At 41.8% G+C, this 23,516-nt stretch overlaps 1 protein-coding gene across 3 annotated transcripts in view; it reads right to left on the bottom strand.

Moving 5' to 3' along the window:
- TMCC2 (transmembrane and coiled-coil domain family 2) overlaps positions 1-23,516 on the bottom strand; it is a 66,300-nt gene that overhangs the window by 24,636 nt on the left and 18,148 nt on the right. The gene's annotated exons all lie outside the window — the stretch shown is intronic.

Below are 23,516 nucleotides of genomic sequence, written 5' to 3'. Positions count from 1 at the left end.
CAGACACAGCCGTGTTCTCGAGAGATCACGCTGTGTCGTCACTCACAGGTCCTGCATCGTGTCGGACGAGCGAGGACACATCGGCACCAGAGGCTACAGTTGATTCTGCAGCAGCATCAGCGTTTGCAGGTAAGTAGCTACATCGACTTACCTGCTAACGCCGATGCTGCTGCAGAATCAACTGAAGCCTCTGGTGCCGATGTGTCCGACACGATGCAGGACCTGTGAGTGACGTCACAGATCTGCACTGCCAGAAGCTGGGCGTTGTGAAGAGAAGTGGATGATACTTCTCATCAGAACGCCCAGCTAGTAAAACTATTAAAAACGCCCCGATGTACGCACATAATACACGCCCACTTGGACTTTTACTTTTAAACACGCCCAGTTGGACTTTTGCAAGCCTCATTTGCATAACTACAAAAATGGTCATAACTTGGCCAAAAATGCTCGTTTTTTAAAAATAAAAACGTTACTGTAATCTACATTGCAGCGCCTATCTGCTGCAATAGCAGATAGGGGTTGCAAAATCTGGTGACAGAGCCTCTTTAAATACAATTGACTGCCATTTAGCTGCTGGAAAACGGCATTTGTGCATCTTGTGTGTGGTGTAAATGCAGCCAAGCATGGACAAATATAACATGAGATGATTACTGTGAACTTAAATGTAACTTAAAGCTCCAAAGCCACTTTACTAATATGCCAGTAAAAAGCATTAATGGTAATGCCTCAAAATCTTGAAATTCTCAGTAGCCCTGCACGCAATTTTTTTATGCAAATCTCAGATATATTTTTTTTAAAGTAAATTTAATGTCTAGCTTTATTTTTGCCTTCATGAAGAAATCACACGACTTCTAGGCAAAAAAAAAAAAGCTACTGATGAAAGTAAACAAGGAATTTTTGTTGGCTGGAAAATCTCTCTTCAACAATTATAATGTCCTATATGCCTTGGGTTACTTTGGCCCAAACAAATAAGTTAATTAAGTCCATAGGGGCAAGGGGTGATGAGCCAGTCACATCAAGAACTGTTGATCTAGGGGAAACAATAACCCTGTACAAGATAATTCAACCTGCCATATTTGTCTATCTCCCCAGGGAAGAGAAGGCCCCATAGATATTAGACATGTCTCCCAACTGTGTGAGATCCAGCAGGACATTCCCTGATCTCTGGCACCGTCCCGCTGTCCTGAGAGGTCTGTGCATATCCTGATAGGTGACACCCTGTCATGGCACTTGGTCACAACTGTGTGCTAATTTGCAGGGATTAACTCAATTAGAAGGCCAGGCCAGGAGTTGCCACTACTTGGTAAGGAGCTCCCCAACTTCTTCTTCCTCCTGCTCCCACTACACCTACACCAGTTAATGCAGTGTGGAGGGCAGGACCAGGAATCACAACCAGTATTCCCAATCTCACCGGTATAAAACTGGACTAGGTTTAAAAATACTTCCTGTCCTGTAGTGTACCTTGCTCTGCCCATGATTTATATCATTTAAATGTATGGCCCTCCATGATCTATTGGGAAACTATAACTCCCAGCATGCCTTATTCCCATCTTAGACAATTATGGAATATCCACATAAGTGGGTTCCCTGATCCCATCCCGCTTGGCGAGGTGTACGCCGGATCCAGACTGAGAGAATGTATGGAGAGGTAAAAGAGCATGAGCGTGACTCTCGCCATTCACAATGGAAGTTACAAAAACAGCTGAGCAGCACACTAGGCGCAACGGGGACCCCCTTTCTCCCACTGGAACCCGCACCTATCAGACATTTATTATCTATCAGATGGAAACAAAGCAGTTTTCATGCATAAGATGGTGTGACCACGAGACTGGGTGGAAGTGGTGGTGTATGGCGGGGATCTGGCTGAGTTAAAGGCGTGGCTTAAAAATTGCTTTAGTGCGCATGCCGCATGAGATGTCCCTCTTTCCACATCTTCAAAGTTGGGAGGTATGCATCACATTTATTGTACATAAACATCATTAGGGCTGTATAACATGTAATACATATGTGTAGGGATGGAGACTGGAATAGCACTTTTTACTGCCGTTTGGTGTAGGATTTAATGTGTGTGCGGTTTTTTGTTTGTCTTTCACAGACAAGAACGTACAGTACTGTCCAAAAGTTTTAGGCAGTTGTTGAAAAATGCTGCAAAGTAAGAATGCTTTAAAAAAAAAAAATAGAAGCCTCAATAGTTTTTCTTTATCAAGTAACAGTGAATGAACAGAAGAGAAATCTAAATCAAATCAATATTTGGTGTGACCACCCTTTGCCTTTAAAACAGCATCAATTCTTCTAGCTACATTTGCACACAGTTTTTGACGGCACAAGAATGGGAGGTTGTTCCAAACATCTTGGAGATCTTCTGTGGATGTAGGTTTCCTCAAATCCTTGTCTCTTCATGTAGTCCCAGACAGACTCCATGATGTTGAGATCAGGGCTCTTTTGAGGGCCATATCATCGCTTCTTGGGCTGCCATTTGTCTGCACCCCAGTTCCTATGTTTTTGTGCATAGTTGAGTCGCTTGGACTTGTTTCCACGTCGAAGGTATGGCTTTTTCTTCCATGAAGACCACTTTTGGCCAGACTTCTCCAAACAGTAGATGGGTATACCTGGGTCCCACTGGGACTGCTGGACATCTTCTGATTTTGAGGCAAATAAGCAAGATGTGCCTTTGATCTGCTGCACTAAGTTTCCTTGGCTGATCACCGAGTCTACGGTCCTCAATGTTGCCCATTTTTTTGTGCTTCTACAGAAGAGCTTAGACAGCACATATTGAAACCCCAGTCTGCTTTGAAATATTTGCCTGGGGGAGACCTTGCTGATGCAGTATAACTACCTTGTGTCTTATTGATATGCTCAGTCTTTCCATGGTGGATCGGTGACATGAAACGGTCTTCCACAACCTCACCTTTGTAGCAGAAGAGTTTGGCTGTTCCTCACCCAGTTTTAAAGAGGCTCTGTCACCAGATTTTGCAACCCCTATCTCCTATTGCAGCAGATCGGCGCTGCAATGTAGATAAGAGTAACGTTTTGTTTTTTTTAAAAACGAGCATTTTTAGCCAAGTTATGACCATTTTTATATTTATGCAAATGAGGCTTTCTAAAGTACAACTGAAACAAAAACATAGGAACTGGGGTGCAGAAAAATGGCAGCCCAAGAAGCGATGATATGGCCCTCAAAACTTGGCCAAAAATGCTCGTTTTTAAAAAAAACAAAACGTTACTCTTATCTACATTGCAGCGCCGATCTGCTGCAATAGGAGATAGGGGTTGCAAAATCTGGTGACAGAGCCTCTTTAAGCCTCCTACACAACTGTTTCTGCTATAGTTAATGACTGTTTCAACCTACATATGAAAATGATGATAATCTGTTTGGTATAAACATACACCTTACTATAATCCTACAGAATCCATGATTTTGTGCGAGTGTAGAATAGTCTAGAAGAATTGATGCTGTTTTGAAGGAAAAGTGTGGTCACACCAAATATTGATTTGCTTTAGATTTCTCTTCTGTTCAGTTTGTATTTTGTTAATTGATAAAAAAAGAAACTATTAACACTTCTATTTTTGAAAGTATTCTTACTTTGAAGCATTTTTCTACAACTGCCTAAAACTTTTCCAGTGCTGTAAGTTATGAATTTAAACGCTTGCTATGACTAGAATATATAAGGGTTAGAGCTTAGACCTTGGTATCATATTAAAGCCCAGAATCTTAGCTTACAAATAATGTGCATGGTGCAGCACTTCCGGTTTCTGTCTCCCTGTAGGTTAGTTGTGTGGCAGAAAGCAGAAAGAAAGATCATAGCCTGTTAAAGTCATCTCTAACTCTATAACCTAACCCTAACTTTTATTCGTTATTACTGCCTTTACCAATGAGAAAGAATATGCGTTTTTAAAGGAGTGTCTTTTTTTTTCCAACTAAAAGAGTGACCAGATGAACAACTAACCACCTCCTAATCAGTCCATTTGCCGACTCCGTAACTCGGATGTTTAACGGCATCTGGATTGCAGATTTCTGGTCTATTCTGTTCTGTGATTACAGTATGTAAAAATGTGACATGTAGGCATAAGTAGCATGTATAAACTCTGCACATCTTGGACTTTTATTTTTAAGAGGAGTTCTATAACTTCGATTATACTTTTAGCCACATACATGAATTTTTTACTTTTGGTGCAAATTTGTATGACGGCGCCCATGACTATAAAGTGCTGGTTGGTACTTTGACAATAAGTTAGGTATTTACTTTAAGAAAATACAAGGGTATGGGGGGAGATTTTTCATTTTATAATTTATTTGTGTATGTCGAAAATGTGAACATTTTCCTGGAAGCAAAAGGGTTAAAGCAACATATGTCGTATGCTATTATTTATTTACTAGTATAACAAGAGCTGTTTCTATAATATGCAATAGCAAAAAAAGGTTAGTGTAAAAGATTTCTCATTTATTCATTATTTCTAATTTCCGGAAACAATTTTATTGGGCTTCATCACAACAAAAGTACAAAAGACGGCACAATTACGTGCAGGAAGTACTTTTGGGCCAAGGCCACAATGAGTGGCGGCCACTCTCAAAATTTGCAACCGTTGCAGGAGCTCTACCAATTTATTTTGCTACAGGAAATCATTGAAGTCACATCGTGATCACGGCAGCCCTGTAATCTTTACCTGCGAATCGCTGTGTGGCCCCCGGCCTTAAAGTCGAACAGTAGTTTGAAATGTTTTCTTATGGAATAAATATAAGCAACTTTGCAAATAGTCTTGACTAAAAAAAATCCACAGTTCCTAAGCCGTTCTATGTGTTTTTATGGTTATAGACAACAAAAAAGTCCTGTGTGTTCTGATCCTTCACGGGTTACTTCTAAACTGCCTTATCGCAGAGACAGGGGGGGGGGGGATTTATTAATACTGGTGATGAATATGTCAGTCTTAATAGGAAACAAGCTGGAGTAAGATGCAACAAATTTATTAAGATGCGCACGCCTCTTAATAAATTTGTCGCATCTTTGGCTGTCCGTGCGCCACCGTGTCAGTGACATTTTCGCAAGTCAGGAGCTAGTGTAGATTTACACTAGTTTCTGTCATCTGTTTACACTGTTTCTGCCTTCCACTAAGTTCTGCCCACTTTTTAGAAAAGTGGCGGAAAACGTTACAAAAGTCGCAATGTTTGCAACTTTTCTACACCAGAAAACTGGCATAGAAATGTTCATAAATTCCCCCCATGGTGTTCCTTCCAATAACCAATCAAGCCAGTTAATGCTAATGTGTATAGGGATTTGGATCCACACAATGGCCCACATTTACAAAGACTGACGTCATTTAGTTGGCGAGATTTGTGACAAATTTGTTAAAAGACGCACACCTTTTTGGCCTAAACAACATGTCCCTTTTCTAGTTACTTTTCAAATATGACGATTGAGTAGAAAAGTTGCAAAAATTTGTTCCAGTTTTGCCAATGTCATTTATTTTTCGTTCTGATGGGGGAAAATGTTAGTTTTTTGCGCACAGTCCTAGACTATGAGCACATTTGCATTATTTCTGCACCACAGCTAAATAAAAATTATTTGTGTAGCTAATTTTGGTAAGCGATTAAGGCCTCATGCACACGACCGTAAAAACACCCGTTATTACGGGTCGTAATTACGACCCGAAATAACGGGCCCATAGACTTCTGTTGGCCACGGGTACCTTCCCGTTTTCTCACGGGAAGGTGCCCGTGCCGTTGAAAAAGATAGAACATGTTCTATTTTTTTTATTTTACGGGCCGTGCTCCTATACTTTATAATGGGAGCATGGCTCGGAATAACGGCCGGCTGCCCGTTGCCGGCCATGCTCGTAATTACGAGCACGGTCGTGTGCATGGGGCCTAAGACTGTTAATACTGTAATTTGTAATTTCATGATGCTACACTAGAGCGCAGCACCCCCTTAAATATTGATTATGTTCATTTTGAACATAACTTTCATCAGGTTTATTTTGAAAATATATAAAAGTTTACACCCACTTAACTTATTTTTTTCAGCCAGACAGTAATGTTTTCATATGCTGGGTCAAAGTGTATTTTCAGCTATTTATTCAGCGTTTCTGGTAGAGTTGCTTCAGGGTGCACTATTGAAATCATGGGGGAGATTTATGAAACGGTCTAACAGAAAAACTGTCCTTACATCCAAAGCAACTAATCATAGCGCAGATTTTAATTTTTATAGTGCCATTCAAAGATGAAAGCTGCACTGTAATTGGTTGCTATGGGACGTATCATTTAAAAATTTTTTTTACTGCGTAACTGCTTCTACTGTTAAATTAAATGAATAAAACCAAAGAAAATGACAGACTATAGTTGCAATTTCTACAGGTACAGAGAGAACAGCTCTGGAGGCACTATCTTCTGATTTTATAAGTAAAAACTGTGGAGACTGAAAATTCTTAAACGCATGCACAAACTATGGCTACTTCTGGTTTACTAATATACGGCCATTTTTAAGTTTTGGGTGAAAATCCTCTGTTAGGCTATGTTCACACTGAGTATTTTGACGAGTTTTTTGACGCGGAAAACGGGCCACAAAACTTGTCAAAAACGGCCCGAAAATGCCTCCCATTGATTTCAATGGGAGGCGTCGGCGTCTTTTTCCCGCGAGCAGTAAAACTGCCTCGCGGGAAAAAGAAGCGACATGCCCTATCTTCAGGCGTTTCCGCCTCTGACCTCCCATTGACTTCAATGGGAGGCAGAGAAAGCTTATTTCGCGGTGTCTTATGCCCGCGGCGCTCAATGGGCGAAAAACTCAGCGAAAATCGGCGTGCAGGGAGAGGAAAATCTGCCTCAAACTTCCAAACGGAATTTTGAGGCAGATATTCCTCCTGCAAAATACTCCGTGTGAACATAGCCTAAAAGGGATAGTCTGGTTAGAGGAATTAATTTTCAAATATCCTATTGGGAAATTTTGAGGTAATAGAAGGGTGTCCTCATTCAGGACCAATATCTCCTCGAGTTTTATTCCTGGCCCCCTTCTTTTGATACTTGTATCCCCCTGTCCACCTGTCATCCTCTTGCCCCCCTCTATCATAGTCTTCCCCTTTCTTTGATACTCTATCACTTCCTTCTGTCATCTCTTGTACCCTCTTGTCTTAAACTTATTAGGGCCAAAGGCACATGATGCGTATTACGTGTGGATTTGCCACGCACATTTTCGTAAATTAACCTGCGGTGCGTATTTTAAAATCTGCATGTAAATTTAATCTCGCGTTTCCGCTTTCGAATTGTAACGGACTAGTTAAAAAAAGCAACAAAATCTGCAACATAAAAACACACCTATTTCCACATCAAATTATAAAAACCACACCTAAACACACATTAAAAAAAACAAAACACACTAATAGGTGCAGATTTTACCTGCGGAATAACCTGTGGTTTTAAAGCGGCTTTTCTGTACCAAATTATGCAACGTGTGCATGAAGACTTTTTTTCTATTCAGGGGCATAGTGTGGGGCATTAACTTATTTAGGGGGCACAATGATGATGCATTAACTTATGCAGATGGCACAGTGTGGGGCATTTTTTTTAATTTATTCAGGTGGCATAGATTAGGGAATATTATTATTCAGGGGCAAGTAGTGAGGCAGTATTATATCCAGGGGGTATAGTTTGTGACACCTATTTTTATGGGGCATAAAGTGTTGATCTATTATATTCAGGAACCACAATGTGTGGACTATTGAACTTTTAAGGCACAGTGTGGGGCACTATTATATGCAAGGGGCACTGTGTACTGCACTTTTATATTCAGGGGCCATAGTGTGTAGCACTATTATATTCATTAATATTCAGGGCCACAGTATGGAGCAAAAGAAAAGAGCTAAGACATCCGGGCGGCAATATCTGCAGAGACTATTTGTGGCCGGTTAGTCAGTAGTCATGATGATCTGGGTTGGATGGAGAAGAAAAGAAAAAAAAAAAAAAAAAAAAAAAAGAGTACGACTCCAATTAGAGCAGATGTCTCCTGTAAATCACTGAATGTCATTGTCTATTCTTTTATGTGAAACCGCAATTTACAGCATATCTTTATCAATGTCAAAGTCCTACTGGGAGATTATGAAGTTTCACGCAGCAAAAAGTTACCTGACTTTGCAATTTAACTTTGCACTAAACTTGCTTCTTGTGCTTTATCTTATAAGCTCGGTTCTGGTACTGTAGTTATTAGATGATCTTGGTTCTGGTGCTGGGACGCATGCGCGTAGTGAGGAACCCTGGTAGGGGCTGGTACTTACGGTGACACCGTGATTCCCATGATTAATATGGCACCTTTTGGCCTTATATGAATATAGACGCATGCGCTATGAGGTGAATCCAAGGGCTTTCCTCATTGACGCATCATACCAGACACGTGATTGACTATCTACTTCGTCAGTACAGGATTTCTGTCATGCGCATTGAGTCCTGTTGGACTCTAGAATAGATACAAATTGCCATGTGTTTGTTTCTCGGTTTTATCAGAGTTAATATATGCACTTTATTTGTTTTTAGTATTGTTGAGATGCAATTATTGATTACACGGTGTGTTGTATAAATATGTAGTGATTAGTGACACTCATTGCTTTAAAATGCCCTCATTGAGAGGCTGAAACGTTGCTGCTGTTAACTGGGTGAACACTGGGTGAATAAAAAGCATTTTAAACCATCTGCAGTTTGAAGTTTATATATATACACGTGTGTGTGTGTGTGTGTGTGTGTGTGTGTGTGTGTGTGTGTGTGTGTGTGTGTATCAATAAATACACACATACATATACACGTGTATGTACTAATAAGTATTACTTATATTACACTTTAATAAATAGTGTCTGAAATATTGTAATTGTTTTATTTAATTATAGAAAGTGGAATAAATTTCTGCGGGGGCGCTGCACTGCGGGCACCCCACATTTATCTGTTTGGCATCTAAAAAGGTTAGCCTATTGTTAAAAATTTGAATACCACCCCTGCGGTCAGCTCATTGATTTAAAAGGGAATGCCGTAAGGCGGTGCTCTTGGAGTTGGATTACTTCACAGATTACAGCTAATCTCTGGGGATTTTATCAGCGAAAAACTCTTATTTTATCATTAGGGTACCTTTTATAGTAAGAAAGGACTGCTTACCCTTTCCTATAGAACGCGGAACAAGGCAGGAATGCCCTCTGTCCCCTCTCCTCTTTGCCATCGCCATGTAGCCTTTAGCCTTTAGCCTTTGGAATCCGCTAGAATAACGATATCTCAGGATATGATTTGGGTTCAACCTGTTTCAAACTTAGTATGTATGTGGATAATATGTGGTTATTTATTAGGAATTCTGTGATTTCCCTCCCTAATCTATACCAGGTTTTGACCTAATTTGAAACCATTCTAAGGACTGCGGTTAGACCTCACTAAATATGAAGCTACGGGTATAAATATGTCATCTGACCAGGAACGTTTAATTTCTCAGAATTTTGGGTTTAGATGGAAAAGGGTCCACATGTTGTATCTAGGGGTTACCATTCCCAAAAACCCAACCTCCTTTTACCTGTGTAATTTCCCTCAATTCCCGGTTACAAGAAAGCTTTTGGAGGAATGGCACCATTATCATTTTTCATGGCTGGGGAGACCATCTGCTATCTGAATGACTATGCTTCCTAAAACTGCTGTATCTATTTACATCTGTGCAGGTGCCCGTTCCCAGACGTGCTCTATTACATATCCAGGGCATAATTGACACATTTATCTGGGCTGGTTGCAGACCCAGAGTCCGCAGACAGATTTTAGATCATTCCCCACTCTCTGGGGGCCTGGGACTGCCAAATTTAAAATTATATTATATTGCTGCACAATTTATTCAACTAGCTGTGTGGAACGATAACCCACATTACACAAGATGGGCATTGTTTCAATTTATATCTCAATCCTTGCTTAATAAAAGTAAAAGCAAGAAAGCAGATATGTAAATACATTATTGTGACTAGTATAGAAGTAATTCACAGCAACATATTTGCTGAGTAATGGAAACAAAGAAACAGGATATTACATTTCAGTCAATATGTGGCAATATACAGACAGCACTATTCCATTAAACCAATTCAGCCAACTGATCAGAAAAATCTAGAATTAATACATGTACATCATGGAAATACAATAAAATGCCCACTTATTCAGAATTATTCTGATAACTTACAGTTGACCTATAGAATCTGGCCTAATATGGCTTCCACCCCAAAGTCTGGACAACACATTAAGACATTACGAATCCCAAAAATGAAAACGGTAACGCAAGGCAGACACTGACAAGTACATGCTTCCAACTTTTAGAATAAGCATGTGACAAACATCCTAGGAATATAAGGATACTTGTTGAATATAACTACAATTTCACAGCTTCCACAAAAGTACAGCTGGCTGCTAGGGGGTTGAGGATACGTTTTGCAGAGAGCAACTCGGTATCAGTGGTCCTCTTACACATTTAGCCTCGCCCAGAGGAGAGAAGGCAACAGCTGGTATAATAGTGACAAGTGCTTGTAACACAATCCCATGTCTCACATGCCAATGCCTGACTGACTCATATAACCCACTCAACACCTGTCTCAGAGCATCGTAAAAAGGTAGAAGCCAGACCCAGGCCACCTTTCACCTCAATGCCTTAGATTCTTGTTAATATATGTGGAGCTTGTTTTTATTAGATCTGTTCAACTGGTGGATGTGTGGCTTATCTTCCATGGAGTAGACCCTGCCAATGTCTGCAAACCAGGGCCAGCCTTAGGGGTGTGCGACCTGTGCCATTGCACAGGGTGCATAACTCCAGCAGGTGGAAGGGGGCGCTGCAATGGCTCCCTTCCCCTGCTGGTTTCAGAAGCGCCCGGGCGCTTCTTCACTCAGTGACGTCGCTACCGAAGCGGCGACACCGGGCATGAGGGCGCCCATGCCACCCGTCAGGACGGTCCCCCTACAAGGGGGCTGTGTGGCACTACCTACAAGGGGGCTGTGTGGCACTACCTACAAGGGGCTGTGTGGCACTACCTACAAGACGGCTGTGTGGCACTACCTACAAGACGGCTGTGTGGCACTACCTACAAGACGGCTGTGTGGCACTATCTACAAGACGGCTGTGTGGCACTATCTACAAGACGGCTGTGTGACATATTCTACAAATAAAGTCAATTAACACAAATTTATTAGAAAAATGCAAAATATCCTTTATTAATGAACATGTATAAGACAAAACAGATTTAAAAATGAAGCATACACTGCAACATCGCGGTGTCTTGCAGGACAGGAAAACACATGGGTATACAAAAATATATGAATGTAAACCACAGGGGAGTAGCATCAATTACATGCAATAGATAATGGGCAAATATCAAAGTTGAAAATGGTCCAGAAAAAGTGTAAGATAATGGTTAAAAATGGTATGAACATTATATAGTATAAGGAGCCTCTCAAAAGAGATAATTAAACAGAGTAACCAAATCTATAAGACCAGACCTATGTGACACAGGGTTACTTACCCATGCTGTTACGCCTGCACTGCAGAAACACCAAACCGACGCGCGTTTCGGCGGGATGCCTTCGTTCGGGGGCTTTGTGGCACTATCTACAGGGGGACGTGTGGCCCTACCTAGAAGGGGGCTATGTGCCACTTTCTACAGGGGGAATCTGTGAGTGGCGCTATCCACAGGGGGAATCTGTAAGTGGGGGGCTGAGTCATTTTACTGTGAGTGGGGGGCTGATGGTCATTTTACTGTGAGTGGGGGGCTGAAGGTCATTTTACTGTGAGTGGGGGTCTGAAGGTCATTTTACTGTGAGTGGGGGGCTGATATTCTTCAAGGGCTTTCCACCTCTGAGCTCCATTTGAAATGAATAGGAGGCAGCAAATACCTGCGGCGCTCGTTTGGTGCTTTTTTGCATTAGCTTTAACGGCTTAAAAAAAAACGCAATAAAAAAAAAAAAAAGTCAAACATCGCTGCCAATTCAAAATTAGCTTCAAAATTTCTGAAGGATTTTTTTGTCTTACAAAAAATGCTGTTTGAACATACCCAAAGAGTGTAGTGCTTGTTTTTAGCCGTTTTCTGTCTGTCTTTCTCCCCAAAAAATTTGGTAGGGGGTGCTCTGAGGAAATTATCTTTTTCCAGGGATGCCTAGAGTCCGAAAAGGTTGGGAAACTCTGTACTAGGCTACAGGATCACGCCTGTCTACGCAAGGATGCCGTCGTGGAGCAGCTCAGTTCGTCATGGGAACGGGGCCTAGGTGAGTGCAATTTCTTTTTTTTGTTTGGGGCACTGTCTACAAGGGGGAGGTGGGGGATTATGGCACGGTCTACAGGGAGGCTGTATGGCACAATCTACAGGGGGGCACTATCTACAAGGGGGGGCTGTGTGTGGCAGCCACAAGAGGGGGCATTATACTGTGTGTGGGCCACTAAGCGGACATTATACTGTGTAGGGGTACTACAGGGGGCATAATTAGAGGACAAAATTCTGTGTCCTTGAAGGGGCTATAATAGATTATTAAATATTATTATTATTATTATACCATATGGGGGGCACTAAAGGGGCATTATACTGTGTGGGGCATTATACTTTTTTTATGGGGCATTTTTTTTATGATGGGGTGGGTCGCGGAAAGATAATTTCCACGGGGCGCCATCTATCCTAAGGCCCGCCCTGCTGCAAACCCATCCAAAATGGGAAATAAGAGGCACTAGAAGCCCCCTAAACCTTCAGCCTAATTACAATCAATAGCTCCACTCAACAACTTTGCCAGGTATGTGCTTCCCTAGCCTACATTTCAGGCGCGCAGCACAGACATAATGGCACCCACAAAGGAGCAATCACACCGCTGCCTGCATCTCGGATCCCACATTACCAGCGACTACATCAGCAATCGCTGGGATTCCATCTACACACGTGAGCAACACAGTCAACAGCTCCTCTTTTATCCCATCACATGGGCACTGATCTGCCACCACTGCGGCCTACCTCCTCCCAGATCCATCAACACCGCTGGAAAAAAAGGCCACACACCCGCTGACAGGCTTCCAAGAAATGCTTGGTTCTTACTCTTAACTGCTTTCCTTACAGCCTGGCCCTGATATACCTCCCTCCCTGTCCATTATTGATAGGCCACAAAGGCCTTGGTCGTCGTCCCCTCCCACGTGTCTAGTGAGGGGGATCCCTACTAGGGATGCACGATGCATCGATACGGTTTTGATACTGTGCATCCCCAAACGGTTCGATATCGTTATTTCATGTATTTCGATACTTAGCTGTGCAGCCGCACAGCTCAGTATAGTAACACATGAATGTATGAGAGCAGGGCTGCGGCTCTGTAATACAGCCACTGCCCCGCTCCTGAGTCCTGACAGGTGCGCGCGGTCAGGATGATGCGATGCGGGCGGCGCTGCACTAATGAGCGGCGGCACTGAAAACCGAACATGGCGGGCGCACTGCAAAACACCCCCATGTTCTGTCTTCAGTGCCTGAACCGCCGCTCATTAGTGCAGCGCCGGCCGCATCTCCTCATGCTGACCGCGCGCGCACTTCCTGTCAGGAGCAGGGCAATGACTGTATTACACAGCCGCAGCCCCGCTGGCGGAGATCAGAGAAACCTCTCATCTCCGCCGCTATTCCCGTGAATGCTGCGATCACAGCTAGCTGACAGCAGCATTCAAGAGGGAATGAGATGGGGGGATGCCCCTTGGATCGCGTCACAGGAAATTCCTGTGATGCGATTGAGGGACATACCATATATGGGCAGACAGCCCAGGGTCTATTGAAGGACCCCAGGGCTGTCTGACCATATTTCCTGCTAGAGCATACTTCGGTATGTCCTAACAACTGCCTGTGTACTATCAGTACACAGGCTAATGTACTGGCATATAGATATATGCCGGTACATTACTATCAGTATATAGATATATGCTAGTACATTAAAGTTTAAAAATAAAAGTAAAAACATAAAGTAATGTTAAATTTAAAAAAATACACATACACCTTTTTTTACACTAAACATTAAAATAAGTCTCAATACATAAAATATACACACAATCAGTATTGGCGCGGCCGTAATAACCTGCACAACATTTTTTTTGCATCATTTATGATGTGTACGCTGTAGAAAAATAAAATAAAAACTGCTTTCTATCACTTATTAGGCCTCATGTGCACGGCCGGCAGCGGACTGTCAGCCGCGAGCCGCCCGCAAATCCCGGGCCATGCACATGGCCGCGGCCATTATTTTCAATGAGCCCGGACCGCAGAAGATAGCCGTAATAAGACATGTCCGTTCTTTCTGCAGTGCGGGCTCCCGGGCCATGCACGGACCGTGAAAACTACGGTCGTGTGCATGGCCCCATAGGAATGAATGGGGTCGCAATTCTCCCGTGGATTTTCGAGGGAATTGCGACCGCAAAAGCACGTTCGTGTGCATGGAGCCTTATTGTGGGGCACAAGGTGTGATGAATTTAACCTCCATGTCCTCTTCAATTTCTTGTATTATTATATGAAGTTCCTTTCGGAACGTAATATTACTAGTGGCTCGGACGCCACCGATTCATGTTCCTCCATTCTGAATATTCCCACAACTACCCCCATAGGCGTAGTTTGCGATTTGCTCTCCTTCTTCTAGAGGTGTTGCTTTATTTGCTAGTGTACAATAATAGCACTATGGCTCTTTTTCTGATGTATTTTTGATTAATTGGATTTGTACTAGACAAGCTTATTTTGTTTTTTGAAGCAATTTTTGTGTTATCTCTTTTATTATTTGTCTTATTTCCCTCACTTTCCTATTGTTCTTCTCCTTTGTCTCTCAGGTTTTCCTACTGAACTGGTCAAGTGGTGGAGCAGCCTGGTTAACCTTTCTCTGCCGATGGGCGTCGCTTCCATAATCTGCTTTTCTTTTTCATTTCTGTAAATTATGGTGAGATTCGTATCCCTTAATGTTTAGTGATTAAATTCTAAAAATTAAATGTCGACTGGCACAGCGGGAACTCTGCCGACTCAAAGCTGATATAGCGTTCTGACAAGAGACACATTTTGACTTGGAAGCCAACTGTAATTCGGGTTTCTACATTGCCAGTCTGACCAAAAAGAAAGCAAGAGTTGCCATACTAAGAGCCAGCTCTTGCAGGCTTCAAACATAGACGCCATTGTTAGATATGTGCTACTTCAAAGTTCTCTGTAAGGTCATTTATTTACATTGTGTAATATTTATGCACCTACTGAAAATCAACTATCTTACTTGTATAGAAATTTAGCAATTTTGACTCGCTGCGACACACCACACTTCCTCTTGGTGGAGACTTAATTTTGGCATGCATTCTCAGATGGATAGATTGACTGTCCTCCTGCACTTTCCTGGATGTCGATAATCACACTATGCAGATTGTTTTGACAAATTATTCACTCCCAAACTATATGCGATTTACGGAGGGTATGCAATCCAACCTCTAAACAATATAATTTTCTTTTTACTGAACACACACGAGAATTGATTACTTTGTCATTAATATTCTGTCACACTTTGGCCCTATCTTTTTGGACTGATCACGTCCCCTTTGATGGTTGAGCTATCTCTCGGTAGGAGAATTTGTCATTGACGTTTAAATGATAGGTTACTCAAACATCCCATTCAATGGAAACACTTCGCTCTAATTTAACCATGTTGTTCTCCCTCAATATAAACTCTGTCTCCTCTATTTCCACACTGTTGGAAGCACATAAACCAGTATTTCACGGTCACTGTATATCTCGTCATCTGAAGAGGGATAGAGAAACTAAATCCTTAGGATTTGCAACCCTATATTTTAGCTCTTAAAAAAATTATGCTTTTCCGGCCTTCCATTCCTACCTTACGTAAGTTAGTTGATGTTCGGTCTAAATTGGAAGAACTCTCCATGCAGATGTGGAAAAACTGTTTCAATTCTCTATAGTGCCCATTTTCTTCAAACAGCTTAGAGACTCTCAGACAGCAGCTTCCCCGTTTTCCATCCGAGACTCTACCGGCCATTTCCTTTATAATCCATGTAATATGGCCGGTAAACCCTTTTAGGAGTATTATTCCTCATTATACTCCCTCCCATCTACTTTACCATCTAAGCTGCAGTGACGCAATGCTTTGTTCTCTTCCTTTCTTTCCAAATTGCAGATTCCCAGACTGTCCACGGAGGCCGTTCATCATCACAACGGGGACATATCATTTGATGAGATAACGGAGGTAGTTAAGAGACTTTTGAATAGTAAATCTCCACAATCTGACAGGCTCCTTTATCTTTATGTCCTTTATCTTTATGCCAAAATGTTTGGAGATGTTTTATACCCTCATATAGTGGTCCGCTTCAAGTCCTTCTTAAAAGGTGCGCTGATCCCTTCATCTATGCTTCACTCTCATATCACAGTCATTTAGAAGCCTGCAAAGATCATTCGGAATGCTCTAACTGTCGACCTATTGCATTCCTCAAGTCTGATCTTAAAATATTTACTAAACTACTGGCTAACAGATTGAACGCCTGGATGCCTAATCTTGTGCATAAAGATCAAGTGGGGTTTGTCCCATTTCATCAAGCTGGTGACAATACGAAGGGTATTATTGATTCGATATAGCCAACCAACAGGTTATTCAGATGTTGCTTCTCAACCTGCGGAAGACGTTTGAACGCCTTAGATGGCCTTTTAGGGTTCCAACTCCTCCAATGACAGTTTGTACAAGCTTTAGCAGGTCTCTACTGAACTTGTACTTCTGTAGTAAAATTCACTCGTGCCAACTCCTTGACTTTCCCATTTATAATGCTACCCACCAGTGCTGATCCCTCTCTTTCCTATTGTTCGTCCTTTGCTTTGAACCGCTAGTAGATGCTATTTGTATATCTCCTGATATCAGAGTTGTGACTATTAGCGATAGAGAATTTAGGATTCCGTTAAATGCGGATGATGTCCTTCTCACCATTACCCATCCCTTGGTTTCTCTCCCTAACCTTCACGACCTGATTTGTAACTTCAGTCACCTTTTCGGTTATAAAATTAATACCACCAAAATGGACGCTTTACCCATTAACTTGCCTACTCCTCTGCTAGACACCCTTCGAAGAGATTACCGCTATACTTGGAAACTCCTCCATGTTAAATACTTTGGCGGTCTCTCTCACTCATTCTTACTCCACGCTATACTGATACAATTTCCCTCCCCTCATTTATTGACTTAATAGAAACCGCTCCAACTCTCTCTTCTAGGACGTATTAATGCACTGAAGATGACAATTCTCCCCAAATTCCTCTCTCTCTCTGAAACACTTCCTTTGTCAAATACATACTTCCGTCCTGAACTTTGGAGGGATGGGAGGCGCCGTATAGACAACTCGGTGATGACCGCTGGTGTGTTGCAGGGATTATTATACCTCCCTGATATAGCTAAATATTATTTTGCCACTCTTTTTCTACTAATACCCTTCTTAATCCACTTCAGCCTTTTCCGCTTTCCTTTTTTACATTCTACGTTATACTGTCCCCTTAGATTCCCTTGTATTTCCTCCTTAATGTTTCCCCAAAGGGTACTAGTAAACTGGGCGCCAGGCAGCTCCTCCACCTCGTTACTGTAGCAAAATGTCTCATAACCCTTCTTTGGAAACAGACATCCCCGCTTTTAAGGCGTGACCTGTTTCTTAGAGTCAAGTAGGACCATTTCTGGGCTACGCAGGTCTGATCCAGAAACATATTTGGAGACCCTATGACATAAGTTCAGTGTAATTTTTATCCCTTCACAACTCTTCCCTATTCCCCTTCTCTCCCCTCCCTTGCTTCCTTCTTTCTTAAATCTACATGACTGGATATTACACTTTTATTTACGGTTATGATTATCTTAAAGTATTGTACTTTTGATATAATGGAAAGCCCTCCTCGTTCAGATATTTTGCTTTTCTTGTAAGGAACTTGATTGCCCACAATGACACCTACTGCTGTATGATACTTCATGTGTTGTCATGACTTCACAACGTCTGTGTTTTCTGTACTTGGTTGATTTAGAATTGTAAATTCTTTTTATGTCTGTTTGCAAAAATTAAGTTGGTTCTTCTTATTGATATTTAACGTGTTATTCACCTCAGGAGCTTTGTCATTTTTAGACATTATCTTCAAAATTAGAGACCACAATGACAGCAAGAATCAAATTCCCTGCTGGTTTTCTTCCCCTCTGCCAACAGGTTTATAAAGAATACCAACCAGAAGCAAATGACAAAAGGCCCTTTAATATCCATTACAATGTGTAAACTATTTTTTTAATATTTTACGTTCATGCGGACATAAGATACTTTGAAGTTATGGGCCCAAAGCCTGAAAAGAGGTCCTGATGACAACATTTCCTTTTCGGATTTCTTTCAGCTGCAGCGTTGGCATGCAGACCTTTCATGGTTTGATATCACCAATTACATCAAGAGAAAACAACTATTCAAGCTAATCAGGAGGTCAATATTTATGCATTTGGTTAACCACACACAAACTCCATGGCAGAAATCAGAAGAGGACATTTCATCAGAATCCCTCTTCAGGTTTTAGCTCTACAAAGTCAAATATGTTTTGAGAAAAGGTTTTCATATACGTAATGTACACTAAAGAGGCATTTTTTTCAATTTCATTCTGGTAGGTCTCCTTGAATGAATTATTTTATTTAGGCCATGTTCAGAATTGGCAGCCATTTTTCACTGCAGATTTCACTTTAAATCCACGGCAACTCAGCAACAAATCTGCAGCAAAATCCGCATTTGTTACATGTGGATACTGATGCAGACTTTGATACAGATTTGCTGCGTATTTCAAAGGGTGAAATCTGGGGTCGAAAACCCCATCTTCATGTATTGTAGTCTAAATTGCTGGGGTGTCAGTACTTTATAGGGTGTACTAAGGTGGTGGGAAGCCCGCATTACCTAATTGCACTGGCGTGACGAATAGGCTGTTAGCCAGAATAGTGCACTACACATAAGTGTGTGACTGACACCTTATAGAAGCCGTATCTGCATCCACCCCCTTATAGACGGTAGGCGTGTGAGTGGCTGTTCATCTGTATTTTGCACCTATGCAAACTCCCTCATATAACATTGTGGCTTGTATGCATCCTGCTAGGAACTGGGATTTGAATGTGCCCTTGTAGCAGTAAGTATGGTTTTTTTCAGTGATATGTTGTTAATCTGATCCCACTTTTAGGTGCTTTAAACCAGTAACCCGAACTAAGATTCAGGGCGCCGTAGAGCAATAACTCCAGCTGATGGGTTTCCAAAAGAACATATAATGATGGGGGTAGGGAAACAGACAAGTGAGCCCTAATCTACCCGCCACTCAGTCCCTGTCTACTTGCAACGACCCGCCCTAGGCGACGGGGTACAACTGGGCGACGGTCCCTACGCTCAGTAAATGCACGACAAACAGACAAGGGTACACAAAGCTAAGGGAAATGGGGCAGTTGCCCACGGCAACACCGTGAGCAACAAGAGTGGTGAACGAGCCGAGCCAAACCAGGAGTGTACGAGGTACCAAACGCTGAGCAGGAGAGTAGTGAACAAGCTGAGTCAAACCAGGAGTGTACGAGGTACCAAACGCAGAGCAGGAGAGTAGTCAGTAAGCCAGGGTCAGTATGAAGCAGGGTCAAATAGTTCAGAAGCTGCAGCAGGGCCAGGAAACCACACGAGAAGAATCACAAGCAAGGAGGAACAGGAAAGGCAGGTATAAATAGACAGAGGGCGGGAGCTAGCTCCGTCTGGCCAGGCTGTGATAGGCTCTCCCACTCCTAAGCCTGCCATCCTGAGTGGTGGAAGATGGAGTCAGTCTCACAGACATAGAAGCAGGTGCAGACTGATTACCTATGGGCGTGGATGCAGAAGCTGTGCCTGGCAGATCCTTAACAGAACATGTAAAAGATGCTGTTACTTAAAGGGCTCTGTCCTGAATGTGTTCATTCTTTTTTACAGGCATAGCAGCTTGTGCATATAAGTAGATGTGCCTGGTACTGTAGCTCGTCCTGGTACTGTAGCTCGTCCTGGTACTGTAGCTTGAGCGAGTACCAGGTTCAGCCGCATGTATGGACGAGCCATTGTGCCGGTGTAAAAAATGAAGGGGACGTGGTGCTCGCAGAAGCACTGCAGCCCCTGCGTTTAGCTGATCGGTTGGGGTCCCTGCAGTCTTAGGGATATGTCATCACTTTTTGACATGGGAAAGCCCCTTACAAGTCCTTACACATAAAAATAAGAGGTGCTGGAAGCTGGTGAATCACTTCCTATGTAGAGGACAGGAGGCTCTTTAGGTTCCTGTACATTGCACATTATACAGTAATAATAAAATGGAGCCATCTCACCTGTAACAACTCAATATGGCAAAAGGGTAAACAGTACAATAAATTCAGTTCTAAACTGTAAATCAGAAAAATCAGAAGCCACTAGATAGGCGCGCCAACTCATCTACTTGCTGTTATTGCCCCGAATATAATTCGTTAATTCACAGGCGCTTTGCCAGTGAAATGCCAGTGCTGAATGTCTAGATATTCAAGTCGATTGCAAATGCCTCAGATTGCCACGGTCTGTGGCATTGTAAGTTGCATGTGGTTTCACTTATGAGTTTCGAGGGACCACTGCTTAAATCTTAGCAGCCAAGACACTTAGTGCCATCACTGATTCAGTGGCACAGAGTGATATTATATTGCTTCTTCTTTCCTCAAAAAATACAGCACATACAGTAACGGCAGCATGTAACCATGTCTTGTAGGGAGACTTGCCAGAAAAGGATGGCACTGTAGAAGAAATATGAAACCGGGAATGAAAGAATCAAAGCACTTAAAATATACTACATTAAACATCAGTAAAATGAACGATTCGGGGTGCCAGTTAGCGAGAGAAATAGCTCTCGGTGATGTCATGGCCCCCCCATAGCATTTGCTTGGAGGACATATAGTAACACAGCCCCACATAATTGTAATTTAACCCCTTCCTGCTTTGGCCTCTTTTGACCTTCCTGACAGAGCCTCATTTTTCAAATCTGTTTCAATTTATGTGGTAATAACTTCAGAATGCTTTTACCTATTCAAGCGATTCTGATATTGTTTTCTCGGGACACATTGGCCTTTATGTTACTGTTAAAATTTGCTCGGTACATTTAGTATTTAATTGTGAAAAACACCAAAATTTTGTGAAAAATTGCAAAAATTTGCATTTTTCTCAATTAAAATGTTTCCGCTTGTAAGTTAGGCAGTTATACCACACAAAATTGTTGCTAATTAACATCCCCCATGTGTCTACTTTAGATTGGCATCGTTTTTTAACATCCTTTTATTTTCTAGGACATTACAAGGCTTAGAACTTTAGCAGCAATTTCTCACATTTTCAAAAAGCTATTTTTTCAGGGACCAGTACAGTTGTGAAGTGGCTTTTAGGACCTTTTATATTATTAACCCCCAAAAGTCCCCCCATTTTAAAAACTTCACCCCTCAAAGTATTCAAAACAACATTTAGAAAGTTGCTTAACCCTTTAGACGCTTCACAGGAATTAAAGCAAAGTAGAGGTGAAATTTACAAATTTCAGGTTTAATTTTTGCAGAAATTAATTTTTAATCCATTTTCTTTTTGTAACACAAAGTTTTACCAGAGAAACGCAACTCAATATTTATTGCCCTGGTTCTGCAGTTTTAGGAAATATCCCACATGTGGCCCTAGTGTGGTAATGTACTGAAGCACCGGCCTCAGACGCAAAGGAGCACCTAGTGGATTTTGGGGCCTTCTTTTTATTAGAATATATTTTAGGCACCATGTCAGGTTTGAAGGGCTCTTGGTGCCATAACATTGGAAAATCCCCCAAAAGTGACCCCATTTGTAAAACTACACCCCTTGAGGAAATTATCTAGGGGTATAGTGAGCATTTTGACCGCACAGGTTTTTTGCAGAAATTATTGGAAGTAGGCCGTGAAAATGAAAATCTACATTCTTTCAAAGAAAATGTAGGTTTAGCTAATTTTTTCTCATTTCTACAAGGAGTAAAGGGGAAAAAGTACCGCAATATTTGTAAAGCAATTTCTCCCGAGTAAAACAATACCCCACATGGGGTCATAAACGGCTGTTTGGATACACGGCAAGGCTTAGAAGGGAAAGTGCGCTATTTGGCTTTTGGAGCTCAAATTTAACAGGAATGATTTGCGGAGGCCAATAAGTGGCAAATTCTGCAGAAATGGGTCATTGCCAGGAGAAGTTGTCATGAAGTCTGGACTGGATGGAGAAGAAAAGAGGGGCAAAAACTACTAGAATCTGAGAAGCCATCACCTGAGAGTCACTGGATTTATAGTGAATCTGCCACCTGCTTATTATAGGAAATCCTTGTATTTCACAAAAAGTCTTTGTGCAGTCCAGGACTGATAGACAAATGCGTGTTACCATTCCCCTTGTCAGGAGGATGTGTGCCTGCATAGTGTGATACTGTCAGCGATGGTTGGAGACTGTCAGTATGTAGGAACACAGCCCTTTGACAAGGGGAATCGTAACAATCATTTCTTAATGCTTGCACAAAAAGGTAGTATTAACAATAGTTATGGCGCAGGAGGGCGGCGGTGGAGAAGGGGGGACCAAGTTTGGGTAACAGCCCAGGGCCTATGGTCTACTTAATACGGCCACTATATACTAGTAATAAGAATACTGTTAAGTGGGTGTGATTAACATGTGCTTTTTGGATTTATTAAAAGTCATTCTAACAGTGAACCCTACGCTTTTAACTGAAACTCCCAGCAAATATTGTAAATTCAGCTTTAGCCCCTTAGCACCCTACTTCCACCCACAAATTTTCCCCAGTAGGCCTGGTCTGTGCCAAGCACCTGACCTGCGTTGTCATGAGATGCCCGAAAGTGTGTATAGGAAATAAGTAACTCTACTGGTTAGCGTCAGCATGCAGTATAGCAATTCACATTTAACCAGTAGAGGGAACTAAATCCCAGACAGACTACTAGGCAGCTCATGGCAACACTGCTCAAGTAGTCATGACCATCAGAGGCTTTAAATGTAAAAGGCACGTAAATTTATAGAAAGAGGACTCCTACACGCTTGGTAAGAGCTATTGGTAAATTCCTCAGGGCTTTCAAGATCTCTGCTTGTTGTTACTCAGTATGAACATATATTGTTTACTTCTAATGGATAAAATTCTGTCCTTTGTCATGTGATGGACACGCAGTTGCTGGGATCGTTAGAAGACACAGCTCTGATTACATACTGTAACTATAATGATCCGTGCACCTGTGTGTCCATCACATGACCATGGACAGAATTTTATCCACTGTAGGTAAGCAATGAATGTTCCTACTGAATAACAACAGGCAGATATCTTGATAACCATAATGTATAAATACATTAAGTATATTGAAATATTGTATAGCTTTTAATTATACAAAAAATAACAAATTTTGTTAAAACCGGACAACCCCTTTAAGTTGAATTACCATGGCATTTCACTGTTAAGGCTCATGCACACTGTATTTTGGCTCAAGATCTCCATGTATACTAAGGCACTCATATCAG

The sequence above is a fragment of the Rhinoderma darwinii genome, chromosome 2 (genome assembly GCF_050947455.1).
Source record: "Rhinoderma darwinii isolate aRhiDar2 chromosome 2, aRhiDar2.hap1, whole genome shotgun sequence".
Classification (NCBI taxonomy): domain Eukaryota; kingdom Metazoa; phylum Chordata; class Amphibia; order Anura; family Rhinodermatidae; genus Rhinoderma; species Rhinoderma darwinii.
The sequence above is the reverse complement of the archived record's forward strand: the minus strand, read 5'-3'. Positions and strand labels throughout refer to the sequence as shown.